Source organism: Amblyomma maculatum, chromosome 3 (assembly GCF_055883805.1).
Source record: "Amblyomma maculatum isolate TAMU_Amacu chromosome 3, ASM5588380v1, whole genome shotgun sequence".
Lineage (NCBI taxonomy): Eukaryota > Metazoa > Arthropoda > Arachnida > Ixodida > Ixodidae > Amblyomma > Amblyomma maculatum.
In genome coordinates, this window is record NC_139346.1 from 54,501,923 (window position 1) to 54,525,843 (window position 23,921).

General features: G+C 42.5%; 1 long non-coding RNA gene across 3 annotated transcripts; it reads right to left on the reverse strand.

Moving 5' to 3' along the window:
* Positions 1 to 1,178: 1,178 nt before the first annotated feature.
* LOC146194781 (uncharacterized) lies at positions 1,179 to 22,199 on the reverse strand. 3 transcript variants are annotated; one of them, XR_014705913.1, is made up of 5 exons: positions 21,925 to 22,199; positions 21,255 to 21,355; positions 14,439 to 14,550; positions 9,475 to 9,628; positions 1,179 to 1,432 (listed from the first exon to the last, which is right to left on the reverse strand). It is a non-coding gene; the product is annotated as an uncharacterized LOC146194781 (long non-coding RNA). The 3 variants fall into 3 exon arrangements; XR_014705911.1 differs by lacking the exon at positions 9,475 to 9,628 and having other exon boundaries at positions 21,925 to 22,195; XR_014705912.1 differs by lacking the exons at positions 9,475 to 9,628; positions 14,439 to 14,550 and having other exon boundaries at positions 21,925 to 22,192.
* Positions 22,200 to 23,921: the final 1,722 nt, after the last annotated feature.

Sequence of the window (23,921 nt, forward strand, 5' to 3'; positions counted from 1 at the left end):
GGGGGTGGCTCGGGGCTGGAGAAGAGGCCGACATTTGCAAGTTCCTGACGGACAACTGCTTGCATCATGGGCACGTTGTCAGGGAGCGGAGACGGGAGTAGTGCAAGCGTTAGGGCATCAAGTTCTCTCCGGACGATCTGAGCCATGGTCGTGGGATAGAAGGGCTGGCGCAAAGGGACCAGGTCATCGCTGGATGATGTAGCCGCCGTGTTCGGAAGACGCTCAAAGCGATGTACGACACGTCCTTGTTTTGCCTGCTCAAATTTTCGGCAGACTTGAAATGCTGAGCCGACATACAGCAATCCATGCAGAATAGGATGTTGAATGCATCATCCGCGATACCCTTGAGGATATGCCCTAACGTATCCCTTTCCGGCATGGAGCTGCTGACATTGCGACACAACGCAAGAACGTCCTAAATATAGGCGAGATAGGACTCCGTGGGGGAATGAACACCACACGAAAGTTCCGTTTTTGCAGCAAGAACCCGCCCAATAGGCTTCCCGAACAAGTTCTGAAGCTTTTGCTTGTAGATGTCTCAAGTAACGAGCTCTTGTTCGGGGTTTTGAAACCGTGTTCGAGCTGTTCCCGCCAAATAGAAGATACTATTAGCGAGTATAATGGTTGCGTCCTAGTGGTTGTACCGGCTGCAGCGCGCACACTTGTCTACACTCTAAGAACAGAAGGAGTACTAGAACTCCATTTGGAGGAGTTTTCGCTTGTCCCATATACGACTCCTTTTTCCAGAGTAAAAGAACTCTCTCTAGCCATAGAGTAATCGGACTCCACTGATGGAGTACTGCGCTACTCCTGTGAATAGAGTAAAGGTACTCCTCCGAAAGGAGTAAAACTACCCACTGTAGTAGCGTCCTGCAACTCTTCCAGGAGGAGTTCAAGGACTCCACTGATAGGAGTGCCTGTACTCCTTCAAGGAGTTTTTACTCCTTCTGATGGAATTTCATGGCCTGTTTTACATATCCTACCATTTTTTAAACCAGTTCCAGCCATATGTTTTGTAGGACTCACTTTGGCCATACCTTCCTCTGCAAAACGGTGCACAGTATTTCCACTACACACTGTTCAATGGTGAATGTACAAACTTTTTCCACACTTCTTGCACCATACACACAACAGTCTGTGATGTGAAATCGGTGCTTCAATAAATAGGGATGCAAAAGCACGCTGATGACAGCTTTTATTTTCTCACAATTGCTGTGCATGCCAGCAATACATTTGGGATGTGCTCTGTGAGGTCTAGGCCCATCAGTGTTTTCGACACCACAGTCTACTTGGCATTAGATGCCCAGAACACTGCTACAAGCCAAGTGATCCTGTGAGCAAAGTTTTAATCAAGTGATCCTGCCGCTCGACCACATCGCAACTTGCCAAGCCGAGTGAAGCCGCTCAAGATATCCTTGCATTTTCCAGGTGCCTGCATATAGAATAAAAACAATGCAAGGGAGGTTAAAGCAAACCATTATAAGCAACTAAACATACTCCTAATCTCAAGTTTTCATTTTAACCTACAGCTAATGCAACAAAACAAAACTTGGTGTTAAGGCCTGGGGTCGCCACCTAGGTATGCCCTAGCAGTGGCACATCATGACCAAGTGTAGACTTTTCATTCCAAATCATTAAACAAAGCTAGTGATCTAGAAATCCACATACCTCGTTTATTCTGACTGCCAATTTGCTATACCTCAAGTGGGAATACCACTATGCTAGTCCCTCAGAGGCTAAACACAAGCCTGGCCGGCACTGGACCGTTTGTTGCTCGAGAATTGGCTTTGGATGTAGAGCACATGCAGCTGTACTGGCGAACCTCCACTCCCTCTGGAGTTTACTGAGGCCGCATCTGCAGAGTGGCATCCATCTATAACTAAAAACAGCGCTGCAGAATCTGAATTGGAGTAATGCAAAAGCACGGAATCTGCTGTTGGTTGCTTCTGTTTGCTTAATTCACTTATTGTTTACCCATTTTCTTTGGTACTTTCAAATTGTGCACCAATCCCTTCCTATGCCCTTCTTCAGCTAGACTTCCGGTTGGTAGTGTGACGTCACAGCCTCTAGCTCACATTATCCACTTCTTGTTTATTCATTTTAGTCTTTGGTACTTTCAAATTGCACAATCCCTTCCTATGCCCTTTTTCAGCTCTATTTCCAGTTGCGTGACGTCACACCTTTGACGCCACTCTAATTGACTGCCTTAACTACTTTAGTCTTTGGTACTTTGAAATTGCATGCTAATCCCTTCATATGCCCTTTTTTAGCTCGACTTCAGGTTGTGTAATGTCACATACTTAAGTCACCTTAATTCACTGGTTTAATTATTTTAGTATTTGATACATTCAAACGTGGCACCAAGCCATTAGCTAATGAGACCATTTTTGCCTTTACTGTTTCATTTTTTGCCTCTAATTAATTACCTAATTACCTTAATGGCCTAATTCTTTGCACACATTACATCACCCTCTATCGATTAACACCACTCATTAACCTCTACAATTTCTCAATCACTCACAACTGCTACGGACACGATTTTGCATGTTTTGCCTCTAATTAATTACCTAATTACCTTATTGGCCTAATAATTTCGGACACAACACTACGTCACCCTCTATCAATTGGACTCATTAACCTCTACCACTTCTTAATTACTCACAACTGCTGCAGAGAACTTTTATTTTTTGCCTGTAATTAATTACCTAACTAGCTTACTGGCCTATTTTTCGGCAGCAACATTATGTCAGCCTCTATCGATTGACACCACTCATTAACCTCCCACGTTTCTTAATTACTCGCAACTGCTGCGGACACGATTTTGCGGGTGCGGTCTACGGACAGAAATCTGTGAACATAGCGAAGTAACGCTTTCGTGTTAATAACTTGAATGAATCCTTGAGTTTAGTTATATTTAGAATCCAGGAGAAGAAGGCTTTTGTGTCAAATATCAAGAAGGTCATGAAGGCACGTTCGGTGTGATGACTGCTCCTGAACCAGGCTAGCTTCAGCGATATAGTGAATAAAATCATGAAGCAGATATTGCAGTTTCTTGTTTTTCATGCCTTCCATGACCTATACTGATTTCTGACACAGCCATTGCTATGGCATTGAAATTGAAACAGATGATGGGAGAGATTGTATTATTTAGCAGCCATAAACAAATACTATGTGGTAATCCATGTATAGTCATGCACACTGTTACAAAGACAACACGCAAAAAAACCGGGGGTCCTTTAAACTCTACCTTAAGTGTATGATGGAGCACATTGGGGCTTCCGTGTGGATTCTCATTCATGTACAGACACTTCACTACAGGGTAATTGAGTAACCCCACAATTTATTCTATTATGTTGTGCATACTCATTAACGCAGTTGTAAGCCATCACATTATGTTAGACCACATAAAGATATAGAGACCTGCTTTAACCAAGAGATCTGAACCTGCCTGATTCACCTGGGGATGCCTGGTTGAATGGATCCAAAGAACCTTGGATCCAGACAAAGACATGCTACCCCTAGGTCACTCGGGCACATTTAATGGCTTGGTTAAAGCCAGAATTCCTATCTGCCAACTTAAGGTCTATTCACACTTGCGACTACCAGTCGCGCGACCAGAGGAGAGGAGCTCGCCACTACCGATGTTCACACTTGCGACAGTCGCCTTCTCGTTCTGTTCTCGTTCCGAACGAGTTGGGAGTAGGAGAGCTGCTGGGCAATGACAGTAAACGTCGGTAGCTGCCGCCTGCCAGACACTTCAGCTTTTTCAGGCGAGCCGGTACGCATGCCTCGCTCTCGTGTTTCCAGGAAAACGCCGACGACGAATAGACAATGTCAATCACCGGTGGTGAATTCCGGGTGCCGTTTGTTGAAAAGGTAGGGGTATTCTTTAATTGCATTGAGAAGGTGCTCGATCAAGTACTCCGGGACCTCGCTGATTGGTGAAATGGTTTGCGACTAGTAGTCGCGCGACTGAAAATTCGAGCAGTGCCCGATCGGCCCGCGGCAGTCGCTTTTCGACCGATGCGACCATTTGCGACTGTCGCTTTTCGAGCAAAACGGTTGCGCGACCGCTGCTAGTCGCAAGTGTGAATGAGCCTTTAGCCGTGTCATGTAGACTCGTGACATGCGCACAACCACTGAGCAGTGTCCAGCCATGTCACCAGCCAACCACCACCTGCTATAGATATGCCCATGATTTTTGCTCAAAATGCCTATATCAGACTATATCCAGAATAAAGCCATGAATGCTGTGGCATTATTATGATGTCTATACAATTTTAAGTTAATACTGCCACTCAGGCAAGACCATGACAATGTAAATTTTGAAGTGACGCTGCTTTTGTAGTAATGAAATCTATCAAATGACAAATTACATAGGGAAGCTAGCAGCCAGCGAAACTAGAGAAAGCATAAGCAACGTTTTCAATTTTTATTCATATTTGTCTTGTTTGTACCTACTGGCAGCCAGACATGGCAGGATTATTTTATGCTCGCTGCAGCCCTCCAACTAGCAGACAATGGAGAGGTGATATAGAAGTGAGAAATTTATGCACTATTTTTAAACTGACTAGAAGGACAGGAGTATCATGCGACATTTCTTTTATCCGAGGGCATCATAGGTGCTCTTAGCTGATCCATGGTGCCCACCTATGGTATCTTTTTCTTTGTCAGCTGTCGCTGCTTATATACGTATAATATGCATGCGGCACTCTTTGCCACCAGGCAACTGAGAATTGCAGATTTCTATTTCATAATGAACTCACTGAGCTCGGATTCTCTATATATCTTTCATTTGTCAAGTGCATAGCCTCAGCTTATTTTATGGTATCATTTAATGACCTTCTCGAGTGTGACATCAGATCATAGCCCTCAGTACATGCTCAGGCATGCGCATTCATGCAAGCATATCGTCAGTGTGTGAAGCACAATCTGGGTGTATGGTATTTTATTTTTCAATGCAGTGGAAATGAGGACATGCTCTGGTAATAGCTCAGATATATTTGAGATGTACCACATGCATGCACTATCATGTTTCACTTCAGCCATCAAAAAGCAATGTTTCTCAAATGGGAGTCACGATTTTAGGAGTCCAAAAACATATGTTAAAAAAATTGAAAGGTCATGCAATAGCTTTGACCCAGCTAGACACAGCTTTAAATGGCTAAAAGGGCACAGGTTTAAAGCTGATTTTAGTTTCTCAAAGCTCAACATAAAAGGAGTGCAGAAACAGGGAGCATGAGAGAGAGAGCATCAATGGGATTTGTCGATGCCAGCATCGGTGATGCTCGAACTTTGGCTCCATTGCTGGATGGGAATGCAGTGCAGTCTTAGGAATCTATCAGGGGAAAAGAGGACACTATGTGGTAGAGCTGACACGACAGTGTGTCTGTTGCATGCCGTCATCCATGCATAATGTCGATAAGAATGTTTTTAATATGCAAGCGCCTCTACCATAAATAAAAGTTAAGCTTCACACCGCAGGTTTGAATTCTTTATGCAATTGGGGCTGGTACAAAAGCAGCCAATGGTGTGTGCTGTGCCGTCAATGTGGAGAAACCGCTAGCATGACCAACGTGACAGTCCTTGCATGTTGGTGTCCATGCATGATGCATGACGGGGAAGATTGGGAACGATTAAAGTGATAGTGCATGCATTGGTCATTTCTCAAATATTTGAGTGTTTTCCAAAACACGTCCTTTTTCCACTTTGCAGAAAAATGAAATGAAGATGTGAAAAATGAGTGCACTCATGATACTGATGTACATGTACGAATTAATGTGCCTTCCTGACTAAGCACGGGGAGCTGCAATCCGCGCTAATGCCCGAGAAAGCCCTCAAATAGCAAGCTATGTAGAATAAACCGAGTATGGACTTGAGATGAAACACATTTTACAAATCAATCGGCTTAATGCGCATAGTATGACGCAAACATCTGCACTTTTAAATGGTGAGAAGAGATATGCTGCCCCACATACACAAAATAAGTAAACAATGGCAATGGAAAGACACACATGATGTCCATCACGAGTGGCAGAAATAAGCACTATCCTTGAGATTGTACGATATGTCGTGTTCAATGAAGTACCGCACATGCTCACCACTTCCATATCACCTCTGTTGTCTGCTAGCTACCCAAGCGCAGCCCGCACTAAATCGTCCTTGTGAAAGTCTGGCATCCAGCAGCATATCGTCGAGAAAAAATTAACGCATTCTGGAGCAACCAAAAGTAGCCCCCCTCCCCCCTACACACAGAAAAATGCAAGAGCTGGCTCCACGCTCGGGCGCCCCGTAGGCTAATGAGATAACTTAAGTGCAGTCAAAAGGCAGCACGTATGCAGAAACTAAAATAAAAAAGAAGAGTAAGTGTGACAAATGTCTCAAACGTAATTTATATTCATTATTTTACCTGTTTTTGCTGTGCTTTTGGTCATTTATTTTTAATGTGACAGTATTGAAGGCCCCATTCTCCCCAAAATCTTGGCATTATTGTTGACAAGGTCGTGAGCAAATAGTCATAAGCAGGGTTCTAGCATTTGGTAATAAGCAGGTGACATTTTTGTGGGTCAGGCATTGAGTTTTGGTGTTTTTGTGGCATCATGAGGCCGCATGAGATGCCGAATTGCTAGGAGCTCCTTGTGATTGAAGAGTGAGATGGCAATCAAGCCCCTCCGAGTCGCACTTTTATACAATTGTTAAAGCAAGTATATATATGTCAGGTTGTCTTTCAGATAATGTGGTAGCTTATCACTGTATGCTAATAAATGTTTGAAATAAATGGATCAGTGACGAAGCAACTAGCAGCATACCCTTAAAGGCAGACTTTAGGTATCCCTGCAGGTTTTAAAGTTAGGTTTAATTTATTTTTCAGAGATTTTTAACACCTGCTTTCCTTCCGGACTTGGTTTCCATTTGTAGCACCGCGTCGATTTAAGGTGGTCTCAGTTCCTGCAAGGGTGGAAAAATGAGCTAGCTGGTAGTTCATCTCTGGGAAAAAAAGAACAGCACTCTCTTGAGACAAGGACAAAGCGCTGTGTGTCATCTCTTTCTTTTTCAATGTCTTAGGAGTGCGGTTTATTTTTTTCCCAAGCTCTCTATTCTTACTGAGTTTTTTCATTCCACCCCAGATGCATTACCTACAGCAATGAAGAAGATGAATTTGTTTACGCATTATCGCCTACTGTTGTTTTTATTTTTTTTTAACCTAATTTAACAGCTGCCACATGTGTGTGTATTCGATATGTCAGACTAAAGAGAAAATCCTCGACAGCTTGGTACCAGTGAGTACTTATGAAACTTGTTGGTACTGGTTTCACTACTTTTTTCTAGCTCTGAAGTAGAGCCCACCTATATTGGCCTCAGCTATAACAAATGCTTATTGTGAACGAGGGTGGAGCTACTGTCAAAATATGTGTTTATAGCCTTGAGTTTGAGACAAAAAGAACTACTGAGGTCACCCTGCTTTGTTATAACGAACAACAATGCACCATAAAGTCACCCTACTGTCAAAACATGCATGAAGATCAGAGTACATCCTAACTCCCATTATCATCCTCAAAGAAAGTGTCGAGCATGTAAAAAACAGTGCAAGAAACTATAAATCAGAAGCACTAGTAAAGTTAACCACTGCCCGAGCACATGCTTACAGGCTACAAGGTCGATCAGTTGGTCCGTCAGTGTGCCGGCTAGGCAAAACTTCTGAAGTGTGAGCAGGGTCAGGGTAGCAGCAGCTTCACTAATGCTATTCTACACTGGCAGTGATCAACCACTAACAGGGCTTTGAGAAGTTTGAATACGAGCCACGAAGTATGCTTTGTTAGCCGAACTGGTCACATGACAATGTGTCACCTGCCCAACTGGATCTGCACCTTCTCAATTACTGGAGCGTGCAGATAGCACACAGAGCAAATAATCTGCACCTCTCCTTTGTAGGTAGAGCAGTGCACACTCATCAATTGAAACTAGACAGCAGCCGATGGTGTTATGCTAAAGAGCCACTTCCTACCAGGCTTGTTGGTATGTGCAGATCTACTTGTGCAGAAAGGTTGCTTCAAAAGTAGAGCAACGGCGACTGGGTATCAGTTTATTTAAAGCTCTATGTGCAGCTAGAATGCTTTAAACAAAAACTATGCGTACAATTGACGTTCTGCATGTACATGTGCTTGGTTAGCCTTTAACTGTTGAGGGTTGACGACAAAAACACCGACCCACCTAACCACCAGCTGTCGTGAACACCTCAACTGCTTTATTATTGCATTCCTAAAGCGGCACACCCACAACCAATGACTGCATCAGGCGCCTGAATGCTTGGATATCTGACTTTATTTGTATTTAACAGTAAACAAAAAGACAATGTGAAGGTGTATGTATCTATAGATAGCTCTGTTGCTGACTTTCAGTGGTCAGTTTAAAGAATGTGTAAAGGCCAGCACTTTTCACGTGCGTATGTCCATAAAATTTAGTAAGGGTTACATTTTTCATTCAGAACTGATACTGGTGTCTTTCTAATGCACCGTTAATGTGTGGTAAAAACTGCAGATTCAGTTCTTACAAAATTAATGCAGTCATGTGATTTATTTCCCAGCAGATGGCTGCGGTTTCACCCCCAGAGCACATATATGGCAATTTTGCAGTGATCTTAACTGATGGTGTAAGGAAATAGCATCATGAAAAGGCAAGCAGTTAGCTGAAAGAGCATAAACAAGACCACTGTAAAGGCAAATTGCTTTACGCTGCTAGTGGGGACGCAATAAGTATGCTTATTACGGTTGCCTGTGCATAGTGTCACTTTCCCTAGTAGCCTGAAACAACAGACGGATGCATTGCTACAGACAGACAACAGATATCTTTCAGCAGGGTGGCAAGAAGGGAGAGGTAGACTGCAGACTATCTTTGCATAATGCAGTCTAGCACTTTGCCAAGTGTAAATAATACTGAGAAAGGGCAACCCTTTTATGCAATACATTTTCTCAAAAAGCCTAAACGACCTGATCATCCATACCAAGGAAATATAGAGTGCCTTTTACACTCGACTAAGGGCTACATTTATGTATGAGCCACTCCTTGTAAATTTGGAACCTGTTATTTGGAAGGAAATGGAATCTGCATAGTACAGTGGCCCTGCATACACCCCGAGGTACTGCCCCTGCCTGTTGCCATCATTATTGTCTAGCTCTGTGGCATATAAAGAACAATTCGGACACATCTGTACTTTGCGCATGGCAGCAGTCAACCACGTAATGACACCATGAGGTTAGCTTGGAGTGTCACTTTAGCCTGTCTGTTTGCGTATTTTCAAATCTTTGCATGTGATGTCCCCAGATGCTGTTGTTGTTCAAAGGTTCAAATATATGGGTATTTGAGATGCAGAGCCTGTAATTGATTACTTCATGTACCAGGGAGATGAGGAGCCAGGTTTTAGTACTGCAGACAACAATAGCAAGAAACAAGAATAAGAGCTGGGGCGGCCCTTACCCCATCGGTAACATGCCGATGGGAATCTCAAGAAGACATCGGACCCGCCACATGCCCGAAGTGTTCCACACCAGCTGCAGAAGTGGATGTTCGCCACCTGCTGTGCACTTGTGCAGGGACCATCAAGGACAGATTCAGCAGGAAATAGGACTAACTGCAACAAGGCAAGAGGACTTCTCCAAATGGCTCACCGACAACGATAAGAGCAAGAGCCTTCTTCGGTTACCTATGGAAAAATATTTAGATGGGTTTTTATAATATGCCTTATGGCGAGCTTTCGGAATAAAAAAAAAAACCTAAATGTATGTGCAACTAGCCAGATATAGCATCATACTGTATTGCACAGCTGATTCCACCGAATATATTTGCAAAATTGACTGATAATTGCTACTTTCATGCAAGATCCACACACTGCCAAAATAATGAAAAAAAAAGTTATATCTAGCAGAGTGTGAAAGTTTTAGGACTGCCACCACTTCCTTTTTTGCATGATGCTTGCCATACCAAATTCAGTAAGCACCCTGACCCTGTCAAGCTAACGTCTAAGCTCTCTGGAGTGGTTATGTTCTTTTGACCGAGTCATTGGTTGTGGATAAGCCACTGTAGCAACGCAATAATATAGTAATCGAGGTGTTCACAACAGCTGGTGGTAGGTAGGCTGGCATTCTTGTCATCGATCCTGAATAGTCAAAGATACTGCGGCAATGCTACCAAGCACATGTGCATGCAGAACATACATTATACATGTAATATTTGTGTAATGCACTCCACCAGCCCAACAACCTTTAAGAAAGGTGATATCGGATCGCTGTTGCTTGGACCACAAAGCAACCTTTCCACTCAATTACGTCTGCACAGACTAATAACACACTGCTCTACCTACACTCTGCAGTAGTGGAGAAGGCAGAGATCCAACTAAGAAGGTGACGCATTGCAATGTGACCAGTTGGACCAACACAGCATACTGCGTGACAAGTATTCAAACTAATTAAAACCCTGTCAGTGGTTCATTTCCTGGCAGTGTAGAGAAGCTGCTGCTACCCTAATTCTGCTAACACATCAGCCCTTACACACATACACACTGAGTGGCTGACCTCGTAGCCTGTGGGCATGTGGTCAGGCGGCAGTTAACTTCACTAGCAATGCCTACCGCCTTATTGTTTCTGCATACTAGACACTTTCTTTGAGAGTGATAACGGAAGGTAGGATATGCTCTGATGTTCATGCATGTTTTGACAGCGGGATGACTTTATGGTGCATTGTTGTTCAATATAACAAAGCAGGGCAACCTCGGTCGTTCTTTTTATCTAAAACACAGGGCTATAGACATAAGAAAAAAAAATATAATACCACAACATTAAGTGATAAGGCATAAACAAAGAGGCATGTCCTTCTTCATTACTGTAGGTCATGCATCTGAGGTGAAATGAAAAAGCTCAGTAAGAACAGAGAGCTTGAGAAAAAATAACAGCGCATTTTTGAGACAGCACTTTGTCGTGTGTGCAATCATTTTTTCCTTTCCCAATGTGAACCAGCAACTAGCCCGTTCTTCCACCCTTGCGAGAAATGAGACTACCTTAAATTCACACAATTATAAATGAAAACCAAATCTGGAAGGAAAACAGGTGCTAAAAACAGCCCTCGGATAAATAAATTAAAATTAAGACCTGGAGGGATACTTAAAGTCTGCCTTTAAGGGTATAATGTGGTAGTTTGACTGTCTCCAGTCTGCATTTCTACAAGGTGACCCTCCTTTTCGTACCTGCATACTGCTATTCACTTCGTCACTGATCCATTTATCTCAAACATTCATTACCATACAGTGATAAGCTACCACATTATCTGAAAGACAACCTGACATAGATATATATATACCTGCTTTAGCAACATTGCACAAAAGTGCGACTCGGAAGGGCCCATCTCACTCTTCAATCGTAAGGAGCTCCAGGCAATTCGGCATCTCATGCGGCCTCATGATGCCACACAAACTAACACCAAAAATCAATGCCTGACCCACAAAAATGTTACCTGCTTATTACCAAATGCTAGAACCCTGCTCATGACTTTTTTGCTCACGATGTTGCCAACAACAATGCAAGATTTTGGGGAAACGGGGCCTTCAATACTGTCACATTAAAAATAAATGACCAAAAACACAGCAAACACAGGTAAAATAATGAACATAAATTACGTTTAAGAGACATTTGTCACGCTTACTCTTTTTTATCGTTAGTTTCCGCATACGTGCCACCTTGTCACTGGGCTTAAGTTATTAGCCTAAGGGGCGCCCGAGCGTGGAGCCAGCTCTTACATTTTTCTGTGTGTATGGGGGGGGGGGTCATTTTTTCTCTGATGATATGCCACTCAATGCCACACTCTCACAAGGATGATTTAGTGTGGGTTGCGCTTGGGCGGCTAGCAGACAACAGAGGTTATATGGAAGTGGTGAGCATGTGCGGTACTTCAGTGAACAAGACATTTCGTACAATCTCAAGGATAGTGCTTATTTCTGCCAGTCGTGGTGGACATCTTGTGTGTCTTTCCATTGCCATTGCTTACTTATTTTGTGTATGTGGGGCAACATATCTCTTCTCACCATTTACAAGTGCAGATGTTTGCATCATACTATGCTCATTAAATCGATTTATTTGCAAAATACGTTTCATCTCTCAAGTCCGTACTCAGCTTATTTTACTTGACTTGCTGTTTGAGGACCTTCTCGAGCATTGCCGTGGGTTGCAGCTCCCAGTACGTACTCGAGAAGGCACATTAATAAGTGCATGTACCGTCTTTGCCAAAAGTAACCAGGCTGCATGTTTTGCTTCTTGCTTGTATTCTGAAGCTAACATGGATCCCCTGAGGATCATAACTTTTTGGCAAGTGAAGACAGGAGCTCTCATTTATGTTGCACCAATTTACAGCATCAGAAGTTTTATGAATTCTCTGCTGACCGACTGAGAAGCGGAAGACGCAGCCTGGTTACTTCTGGCAAAGACAGTACATCAGTATCATGAGTGCATTAATTTTTCACGTCTTCATTTTTCTGCACAGTGAAAAAAGGATGTGTTTTCGGAAGCACTCAGAAATATTTGAGAAATGCCAAATGCATGCACTATCTATCACCTTATTTTTTCCCAATCTTCCCCGTGTGAGCCATCATGCATGGAAAACAACATGCAAAGCCGTACTGCCACGCTGGTCATGCTAGCAGTTGTTCCCCACAGTGAAGGCACAGCACACACCATTGGCTGCTTTTGCACCAGCCCCAATTGCATAATGAATTCAAATCAGAGGTGTGCTGCTAAAGTTTTATTAAAGTAGAGGCGCTTTCATATTAAAAACATTCTTATCACTGCGGACAGGAGACTATGCACGGCGGTGGAGCGTCATCTGAAATGCAGGCTGCAATATCAAAGGACACTTTTTTTTTCTTTGCAGGGAGGGGGGGGGGGGGAGGGAGTTGATTGACTCAGTGGCCGACCCTCCGACGAAAGCGCTTGATGAAGATGCTGCTGCACAAAAGCAATATAGAATAAGGCATGTTTTCTTCAGCATAAGGCACGGTCAGTCAGCTTATCAGCTTTAGCTTATCGACGCATGATTTTTCGCATTACACTGGTGACGACGCCAGCACGACCAGCACCTATCACCGTAGTGTGAGGTTTTCGGCCCCGCGACACCGACGGAACTGATCAATGGAAGGTCGTCAAGAGGTACTGCTTTGTTTAAAAGTTTTGTCTGCTCCTTTAATGTTGCAAGGTATGCTCTCGCCTCAAGGTAATGCTTGCTTACTCTTAGTTTTTGGACCGAAAGAGCAACGGCAATACCTCAGCAATCAGGAACATAATGCTAACCCCTCCCCACTTTCGTGGCGCGGGTACACGGCGGGAAGAAACGGACAAGTACCTTTTTATATGCGTGAGTACTTGTTGCTAAAACAAGCTAAATCTCATAGCGTAAGAATCATATTCTTCTGATTGTATGCTGAATTATACAGCATGAGCCCGTCCATTTCAGCCTCCTCGGCAATCTCTAGACGAAGCCCAAAACAAGTCCGAGGATCACTAAAGTCGCATATTATAGTAAAGGCTTTTCAAAGAAAAGAGAATATGCGAATAAAATATTTTTGCTGAAAAAAAAAAAATCTGTGACCACCATCTAAGCATGAATGCAAAAGTGCAGCCTACATAGACTACATCGCGAATAGCAGACGACATGGGAATGATATCTCATGACGTGAGCAGCCAATGGTTGCCAGACCAGAAAGCCAATTTCAATAATAATAAAAATTATTTTTAAAACTATCTGCTGCACCGAATGAGCTCAAATTTCGAGGATTTATAATCTGCTGCACCGAATGAGCTCAAATTTCGAGGATTTATAATTTAACGTGTGAGGAGTGAAATGCAATAACTAGTTTATGCTCAGTTGTTAGCTGTCGTGACCACCTTAATGAATCAAGTGAAATTTGATAGTGCATGCATGCGTTACATCTTAAAATATTTCTGAGCAATTACCAAAGTATGTCCTTTCCACTGCGCTACAAAAGTAAATACCGAACACTCGGACCGTGTGTCGCGTGCTGACGATATACTTGCATGAATGCGCATGCCTGAGTGCACAGGGAATTGAGGTCTGCTCTCACGCTCGAGAAGGTTCTTGAACAATGCTGTAAAATAAGTTGATGCTAGAACTTGACAGATCAAATATAATTTGCAAATCCGAACTCATTAAGCTCAATATGGAACGAACATCTGATCTTGTAAATTATGTGATGGGAGACAATGTCACACACATACAAAATATGTATGCGGCGACAGTTAAAGATGTAATAAATGAGCACTGCAGATCAGCTGAAATGAGCACCTTCCTGCACATTATTAAAGACACCCTAAAAACAAAAGATAATTTCACCCGAAGCTCTGCGGTCCTAGTCAATAAAAACAGCCGCAGACATTCCTCACCTCCCCATCACCTCTCCGTTGTTTGCTAGTTGGATGCGAGCAGCCAACATAAGATCATCCTGGCAAGTCTAGCAGCCAGCAGGTAGCCCGGAACTGTCCACCTGGAGAAAGACTAACGCCAGAGCAACCCTAGTAAACAAATGGCTGGGCTGTACTCAGGCGACCTGCGGACAGTGGATAATCTAAGAGGCCCACTGATATACACAATGACAGTCAAGGAAAGAATACATATCATCAAATATAAAGCAAAGTCAACTAGTGTATTACAAAAAAAAACAGCATTGAAGAACTGTGATTGAGTCCCCTTGAGTACAATTACATGTTTGGGAACAGAACAGATACAGTGACTTATAAACAAGAATCACTGATTCTCATGTGCTGCCAAGCAGAAGCACACCTGCTGGAAGGGCACAAGATCAACCAGTTCGCTAATTATTGCCATTACTTAACACAAGACAATGACAACAAAATTATTAAACCAAGCATTGGCTGAAGGAAGTGCTTGAGAACTCTACACTCAATCAGTGTCACATGCTGCATGGCAGCAATAGCAATAAATCAGTTGTCAAAACAAGGTAGTGATCCATTTTATGCAATTACCTACACAGATCATTCTCTTAAGATTAAATAAGGAGTGCAACAATTAACACACACATAGCATGGAAGGTAATAGTAGGCCTGTAGTAACTGCACTTAGCCACAAAGTGATTGGTCAAGAGGTTGTACATGGGTTGAATAGCATGCCCACATCTGCCATACTGTTCTTTAAGGATGTTATTCCACATTAGCACACTTCAGATGAACAGGCAGCATGAGTAGACAAACGGCCTTGCTCATATTTTATGTTCTGAAGACTGTCCTATACAGGAAACAATTGAAGAAATGCAATTTAAACACTGGCCAAACACACCCATTTATGGATCGCTCATTTCTCACTTTCTGATGTGAACGCTTTTTCAATCTGTAAAATGGACAGTTATCAACATGCATTGCTTAGAGCTTCAGCATGGCTACGGACTATAAGGCTGCCGCGATACCTCAAGCGAAAAGATTCTGAATTAGAGGGACATCACTGGACAGCGCACTACAGAAAAGCAACTGGAGTGGCTGAGGCTTCAGAGGGCATAATCATACATACTTACCGGGATGAAGACCAAATCAAAGATGCTTTCCACTATCTCACCAAAAAGCAACCAAAAAGAATTTACAAATTGTTGCCTCTGTTAGTGACAGCCTGTTCGTAACAGGGGGTGAGATAAAGGCTGCCCTGAGCCTTAATGTGTCAGATAAATTTATTAGGCAAAGGCATGACAAAGCAGGATTCAGATAGGATGGCTACACAAAAGCCCTAACTTTAAGGCATTACTGGGTGGGCCTGTACTGAGTGGGCCTAGAAACAAAAAGAGTGCTGCCTAGTTGCTAAAAAGTAAATGATTATACTTTTGTCTTTTGACCTGTGGCTTGCTTTCTTATATACCATGTTTGTTTTGCTGCCAAGGCTGTAACTTTCATTAAATACTGCTATTTTAAGGTATGATCCCCTTTATGTCAATGGCCTCAGGCCAAGCACTCAAAAATCCTTAAACATGTGAAGGGGGGGGGGGGGAGGTTACCACAAAGACAGCCTCTCACCTCTTCCCTGCATTGATGGTCAGCTGAGCTCCCAAGCTTATTTTGTAATCATTGCCACCAGCTCCTTTCTCACCGGCTAAAAGGACCTTGCAAGGATAGAAAAAGTTGTCGGGCTAATGGTGTTGATTCATGATTGACAGTGCTTAATTAACCACAAGACAGAGTAAACACATAAAAGACGAACACAGGCTCTGAACTTTAACCTTATTCTGGAACCACCGATACTCTGCTTATATACCCATAAAGGCACCGACTAGTGGTGATTTTCGACACTTGTGACAAATAAAAACAAAAAGAAGTACCGTAAGAGCAAACCCGAACAAGGGGAGAACAAAATAGGCAAATCATTTTTTAAGCCGCCAACACGTGGAACAACGGACTGATAACAGAAAAAAAAAATGCAATGGTAACAGAAAATGGGTAACAGACGTAAGCTAACAATTAACACAGCAAAACGCACGAGATGAAGTACACTAAAACTGAAAGAAAAAGTGCATGACAAGAAAGATGAAGCCAACAATTCACCGCTAAATGCAGAAGATGAGCACTAAATAGCTAAAACAAAGCAAATGAAGGAAATGCTCATGAGCAACAAGGGTGAAGTCTACAATTACATTGCGAAAGGATGAAGATGAGGTGCATAAAACGAAACAATAAAGATAAAATGTCAAGAAATGAATTCAACAAATGTTATAAAGCTAAAACCAGGCTAGATTAGAGAAGTCCATAAAGAAAGGCAATCTTTTTTTCCAAAAGTGAAATGGAGGGGTGCTAACACAATCATCCTTGAGCCTCAAAATCTTGGCAGCTTTAACTATTTCATGTGTCAGCTTATAACGATGTGTTTTTAACACAGTTTTTTCGAAGATTGGGTGGCATGGCTTCTTTAAGTCGGTTCCTGCAGTGGACGGGCAGATTCCTGGGGGATATACCTGATAAGTCATTTTAATGCTCCATTAGCCTTCATCGGCCAGTTTGGTCCATGTATAGCTTACGGCAAGTGAAAGGCTTAGAGTGAGCGCCTTCCGCACGTGCTGCTAAGGGTTTTCTGCGCTTCTTAGTGCGGCCTCTTTTTTATTTATTTTTTTGCTTTTCTTTTTCATTAACGATTCACCAAAGCTGCAATAGTTGCTCGAGGGCAGAAAACAACGTCAAATCCTGCTTTCTTTTCACTCGTCGTAAAGTTGTGGGAAATTTGGTGCATGTAAGGAATCCCTGGAACATTATCGTGTTGCCTATGTGCTTCAGCACTTTTTCTGAGACAGTGGAAAGGACTTGTAACGGGTACCCTGATTGCGTGAGCCTGCGTACCTTTTTCAAGAAGCTTTCTTGTAATTTGTGCTCGCATGACTTGTTCAGGGCATTGACAAGGGCAGACTGGATGATATTTCTTCTAACCAGCTTTGAACGAGCGGAGTCATATTATAGGAAGGGCTAGTTGCCCCTTGGTTCAAATGCCCAGCTCACGTGACTGGGTGTGAAGATGCTTAGTTCCAAGAAGCACATGGAATCATTGTCTGGCATTTCTTGCTTTAATTCAAGGGGAGCCAGGATACTCTTAAAGACACTCAAAACTTCAGGTACTTCATGAAAAAAGGTTTCTACGTCATGGTCTAAATTAACTAATAAGTCGTCCTCAAAGCAGAAAATTTTTTTGAATTCGTGAGTTTTCAAAGTGATTCCTGAGACTACTGTCATGCATAACTAAGAACAGATCACTGAGCAAGGGAGTAAGTAATACATGATATGATGCACATCCCGTGCTTTTGGATAAGGTGTGAATCATTCCTTTCTGCAAATGTTTATTTTAGATACACAGAAAACAATTCTAAGAGACCATCTACAGAGACACCACACTCACTCTGGGAGGATATGGTTCCATGTCTGTCAATAGCTTTGCGAACGCATTTCATGAGGTCCATCTTGAGGTATAGAATAAAACAAGCCTTTTGCATTTATAGAAAAGGCATGATAGGCTTTGTTTCTTTTCCCGTTCAAAAACCTAATGACTACATCTGCATTCTTTACCAGAAAGGGATCATCGATAAAAAGCAATTTCAGGTTGCCATGCAAATACATAGTGACGTCTTTCTGCCAGATATACCTCTCGTGCCCTCTGTGCGTTATTGTTTCGGAGGATACCTGGCAGAAAGACGTCTCTATGTATTTGCAAGGCAACCAGAAATTGCTTTCTATCGATGATACCTTTCTGGTAAAGAATGCAGATGAAATCATTAGGTCTTTGAACTGGAATAGAAAGAAAGCCTACCGTGTTTTTCTACAGATGTTAAAATTATTTTATTCTATACCTCAAGATGGGGGACCTCATGAAATGCGTTCGTGAAGCTATCGACAAACCTGGAGCAGTATCCATCCAGAATGAGTGTGGTGTCCCTGTAGATGGTTTCTTGGTTATGCTTTCTGTGTACCTAAAATCAACATTTCTAGAATGGAATGGTTTACACTTTATCCAAAGTCACAGGATCTGCATTGGATCATGTATTGCCCCGTTACCAGTGATCTGTTCTTAGCTATGCATGACAAAAGTCTCAGGAACCATTTCAAACACTAACAAGTTAAAAATATTTTCTGCTTTGTGGATGATTTCTTAGTTCTTTTCGACTGTGACAAGGAAGCCTTTTTTTTTCATGAAGTACCTGAAATTTTTAGTGTCCTTAAGAGTGCCCTGGCTCCCCTTAAATTTATGCACGAAATGCCGGACAATGATTCCATGCACATCCTGGAACTAAGAATCTTCTTTACACCCAGTTATGTGTGCCGGGCATTTGTACCAAGGGGAAACAATCCCTTCCTAACATGCAGCTCCGCTCGTTCCAAAGCTGGTCAAAAGAAATATCATCCAGTCTGCCCTTGTCAACGCCTTGAACAAGTCATGCGAGCACAAATTGCAAGAAAGCTTCTTGAAAAAGGTATGCAGGCTCACGCAATCAGGGTACCCATTACAAGTCCTCTCCACTGTCGCAGAAAAAGTGCTGAAAAACACCAAGTGCAAAAACACAACCACTGGCTGAAGTGCACAGGCCACGCAAAAAGGTTGCAGTGATTCGTTGCATGCACCAAATTTCCCACAACCTTACGATGAGTGAAAAGAAAGAGGAGTTGACGTTCTTTTCTGCCCCTGAGCAACTATTGCAGCTTTCGTGGATCGTTAATGAAAAAGAAAAGATGCCGCACCAAGAAGCACAGAAAACCCTTAGCAGCAGTGTACAGAAGGCGCTCACTCTAAGCCTTTCACTTGCCTAAGGTATACATGGACAAACAAGCCCTTTTTGATGCATTAATGAAAGGCTAATGGAGCATTAAATGACTTCTCAGGTAATCCCCCAGGAATCTGCCCGTCCACTGCAGGAACTGACTCAAAGAAGCCATGCCACCCAATCTTTGAAAAAAAAAAAACAGTGTTAAAAACACATTGGTAAAGCTGACACATGAAATAGTCGAAGCTGCCAAGATTTTGAGGCTCAAGGATGATTGTGTTAGCACCCCCTCCATTTCACTTTTGGAAAGAGAGATTGCCTTTCTTTATGGACTTCTCTAATCTAGCCTGGTTTTAGCTTTGTTACATTTGTTGAATTCATTTCTTGACATTTTATCTTTCTTGTTTGTTTTTATGCACCTCATCTTCATCCTTTCGCTATGTTAATTGTTGACTTCACCCTTGTTGATCATGCGCGTTTCGTTCATTTGCTTTGGTTTAGCTATTTAGTACTGCTTGTGTTCTGCATTTGGCAATGTCAATTGTTGGCTTCATTGTCGCTGTTCATGACGCTTTTTTTTTCAGTTTTAGTGCACTTCATCTCATGCATTTTGCTGTGCTAATTGTTACCTTTACCTCTGCTACCCATTTTCTGCTTTCCTTCCACATTTGTATTTTTTTTGTACTTATTAGTCCACTTTCCATGTGTTGGCGGCTTAAAAGATAACTTGCCTATCTCGTTCTCTCCTCGTTCGGGTTCGCCCTTTCGGTACTTTATTTGGTTTTTATTTGTAACATTAGTTTTTGTTGCCACAAGTGTCAAAAATCGCCACTTGTCTGTGCCTTTATGGGTATATAAGCAGAATATTAGTGGTTACAGAATAAAATTGAAGTTCAGCACCTGTGTTCGTCATTTATGTGTTCTTTACTCTGGCCGTGTGGTTAAGAGCTGTCAATCATGGCTTACAAGAATGGGCATTTTCTGCCGCAGCATTCTTTCCCTATCCTCACAGCGCACATTGTGAAAGTGCACCTTGAAAAGCTTTGTAGCCCATTACACTAGCTTGGCTTCCTAAGGTCGCTGATATGAAAGACACTGAAAACATTTCAGGCATTAAAAGCCAATTTGCAAAAAAGGGTCCTGCACACTGCAAATTCTGATGAGTTATGGAAGGCCATCAAAAGTGCGTGGAAAGAGCTGAAGCCGATGCAACACTGTTGTGCCAGTGCTCTATGACTCCTTGCCATGCCAAGTCTGCTGTCATAGAGCTCGGTGATGACTTCCTCCGCTACTCAACTTTCTGTGTGCACTCAACATTGGTCCCCACCCTCATTTTCTTTTTTTTTGTGTGTGTGTGTTTCAGCAAGCACGCAGCAGGTCACTGAAATGTTTCCAGATTTTTTTTTTAGATGTAGGACATTTTGCATTATTTTGCACAGCAACAAAGAATATTGTTTATGACTCGACAATTAATTCGTGAGCCATTCTTAGCAGCTTCTCTTTCTTATGAGCATGACCTAAATAGCAACTTTACTTTTTTGAGGTTTCAAAGTGGCTTTATAACAGCATGTCCATGCTGCAGCTATAAAAAAAGTATGCATACTGTTTATAAGTGACTTTTCTGCAGAAGAAAAAAAGTATGCCAGGAAGTGAAAAATGAACAATTCATTTTCTTCGGATTAACTCACGATTACTTCCTTGATTGGCTGCTACACACGACACTAATCTCAGAACATAAAGTGCAAGCAAACACATTCGCATACTCAAGCTGCTTGCCCATCTGAAGTGCCCTAATATGCAATGACGTCCTCAGACAGAACAGCCTAGGAGACCATGGCAACAGCTGACCGCACTTTGTGGGCCGCGGTTCCTCCACTTGTACAGCATACGTAGGCAAATAAAGCATTTATCACCATTAATCATGGTAGTGCCTTTTGAGAATCATGTGACGGAAGAACACACTTACGAGCTTAATGCTGTTCACGGGACGCCTTTAGCAACCAAGCAAGCATCCACCCTGAGCAAGCAGCTGTCTTCCAGGAGAACATTTTCAAAAACAGTGTACACCTGGAAGTGCAACGAACAAAACTGTAATGCCTCACTCAACCGGACGTAAACGTGACTGCCGATGCATATTTGTGATGATAAAAAATGGAAGTTATTAAAGTATGTATGCACGAGAACACATACTTCTGTGTCTACGGAAGAAAATTAGCGGTTACAGCACTGCCAAAACAAATAGCGCCTACGCGCCTCCCATGTTCGAACAAGCGACAATGCCACTGCTCCCAGTACAAGAAAATAGCGCTTGGTAAAACTGAGGCTTCAAAATATGTGCTAATGAACAGAAGTCTACACGCTTTTGCGCGTATTTTAAACTTGCAGTTGCGGAAAAGAAAATAGAAGCAAAAAAAGCGCTTGGTAAAACTGAGGCTTCAAAATATGTGCTAATGAACAGAAGTCTACACGCTTTTGCGCGTATTTTAAACTTGCAGTTGCGGAAAAGAAAATAGAAGCAAAAATAGCGCTTGGTAAAACTGAGGCTTCAAAATATGTGCTAATGAACAGAAGTCTACACGCTTTTGCGCGTATTTTAAACTTGCAGTTGCGGAAAAGAAAATAGAAGCGAACCTTACCTGAATGACTCCATTATTGTCCGGAGACCGTTGATGCCGTTGGCGAGCGAGCATTGAAAGCAAGTTGCAGGTCATATCCTGTGTGCGCGCTGCAAATGGTGAACACTGCGAAGGCTTGAGGCTTGCGATGCATTTCATAATGATATAACAGGGTAGTTTAAGAGGTCAAGCCGGCGGTAATAAAGGATTGCTAAGCGAAATACGATGTAACTGACAGGCCGCAAGAACAAACAACGCACAGCTAACGCAGCGCTTGAACTGAACAAGGAGAGCAACAGTTGCGCAACGCAAAAAAAAAAAAAGAAAGAAGAGGGAGCATGAGTTTGATAACTATCAAGTATTTGTGAATGCATAAATTATTTTCAAATAATAAAGTTCATTTGTGAAGTTAGATGGTCGTAGGTTATTCATTTCTTTAGGTAAATTTGGTTTGAGAGTTGACAGTTTCGTAGTTGAAAACAGTAGCAGACGACACGCCTGGAAGCCTTTACCCTTGATAGCTGATTACTACTATTTAATGCGGTATCACGCAGACAGGAGGAAAAAATGAAAAAGAAGCCTGCTTCAATGTCCAATACGGACACTTGTGCTGCCCGAGCAACAATAGAAACATGTGTGGTACGGAAAGTTATAATTTGTTTATCGCAGGAGTAAAACAACCTTTAACGCTATCTAAATCTGCAGGAGTAGAATGTTCACTTTACTCATTTTTTCTTGGAAGATTGAAAGGCCATTTCACTCTTCCTCGCATATGGCAGGAGTAAAGTGAGATCTGCAGGAGTAATTAGGCTGTTTGACTCTTGAAATAAGAGTTCCAGTTCTTAGAGTGTAGCCAGTCTTCAGTGTCTGGGTGGTCGTCGCCATTAAAGATGGGAGGGTGGCGAATTTTGTTTTAGTACAACTGTCTCTGTCAATGTTGCCGTTATTGCAGGGGCTGCTTCAAAGGTCACGGAGGCTATTTGTGACGTCATTGTGATCCCAGGTAGTTGGTGGCCGCTGCGCAAATCCAGCTTTTGGCAGCATAAATTGGCTAATCGGTGCGTACGGGCATCATGATTCCCCTCAACCAAGATGATGCGGGGCAAGAGGCAAAACCACTGCAGGTGATGAGAGACGTAACTGTTTAGGCAAGCACCAACAGTTGCTTCAGCTTCGTCGTCTCCCACTCTATTTCCATCTTCGTCCTCTTCGGTGGCATGTACGTAACAATATCAGCACCAGAATTGAACGACGGCCTGTAAACTTCTATTCTCTGAAGCTTGGCTACCTTACATAGTCCAAACTTCGGGAAAGTAGGTACATAACCAAAACTGAATATCGCCAACCAAATGTCGACTTCAAAAATTGCATAGTACAACTCCTTTTTGGTCTCCTGCCGCCAACAGTTAGCTTCATGCGAATTTTAACTATAAGAAAGTCAACTAAGCTAGAGTAAAAAGCAGCAATTGAATTTCATATACAGAACTTTGGCTATTTTACATAGTCCAACCTTCATCAACGTTCGTACATAGCTTTAATTGAATATGTCTAACTCAATGGAGATGTAAACATTTCTTCGGGAGAACCCGATAGTTCGCTCCCCTCCCCACCAACTTTTTGCTTTGTCCGGAATTTAGCAATAAAAACGCCAACTATCCTAGAGTACAAAGCAGCAAAACTCTGAACTCATTACAGACCCAAGTACGGAAGTCGCAGTGGTTTCACATTTTTGAAAAAGTCCCCACCTATAATTTTTTTTTCACCTGATTTCGATCTGTTTCTTCTGACAGCAGACTATGATGTACCTGCGATGTCCGCCACTTTAATCCTGGACTTGCTTTCGGAAACATCTCGAATGTTTCCGAAGCCGTGGTGGAAGCTACCCCAATTTGATGCAAAAAGAAAAGTGTGCTGGTGCCCCGTTAGATAATCAAGTTGTCATCGAGCTGTGGACAATGAACTACGCAGACTAGCCTGGATCGTCGCCTTGTGCCATGAAGATCACCTATTTAAAAGAA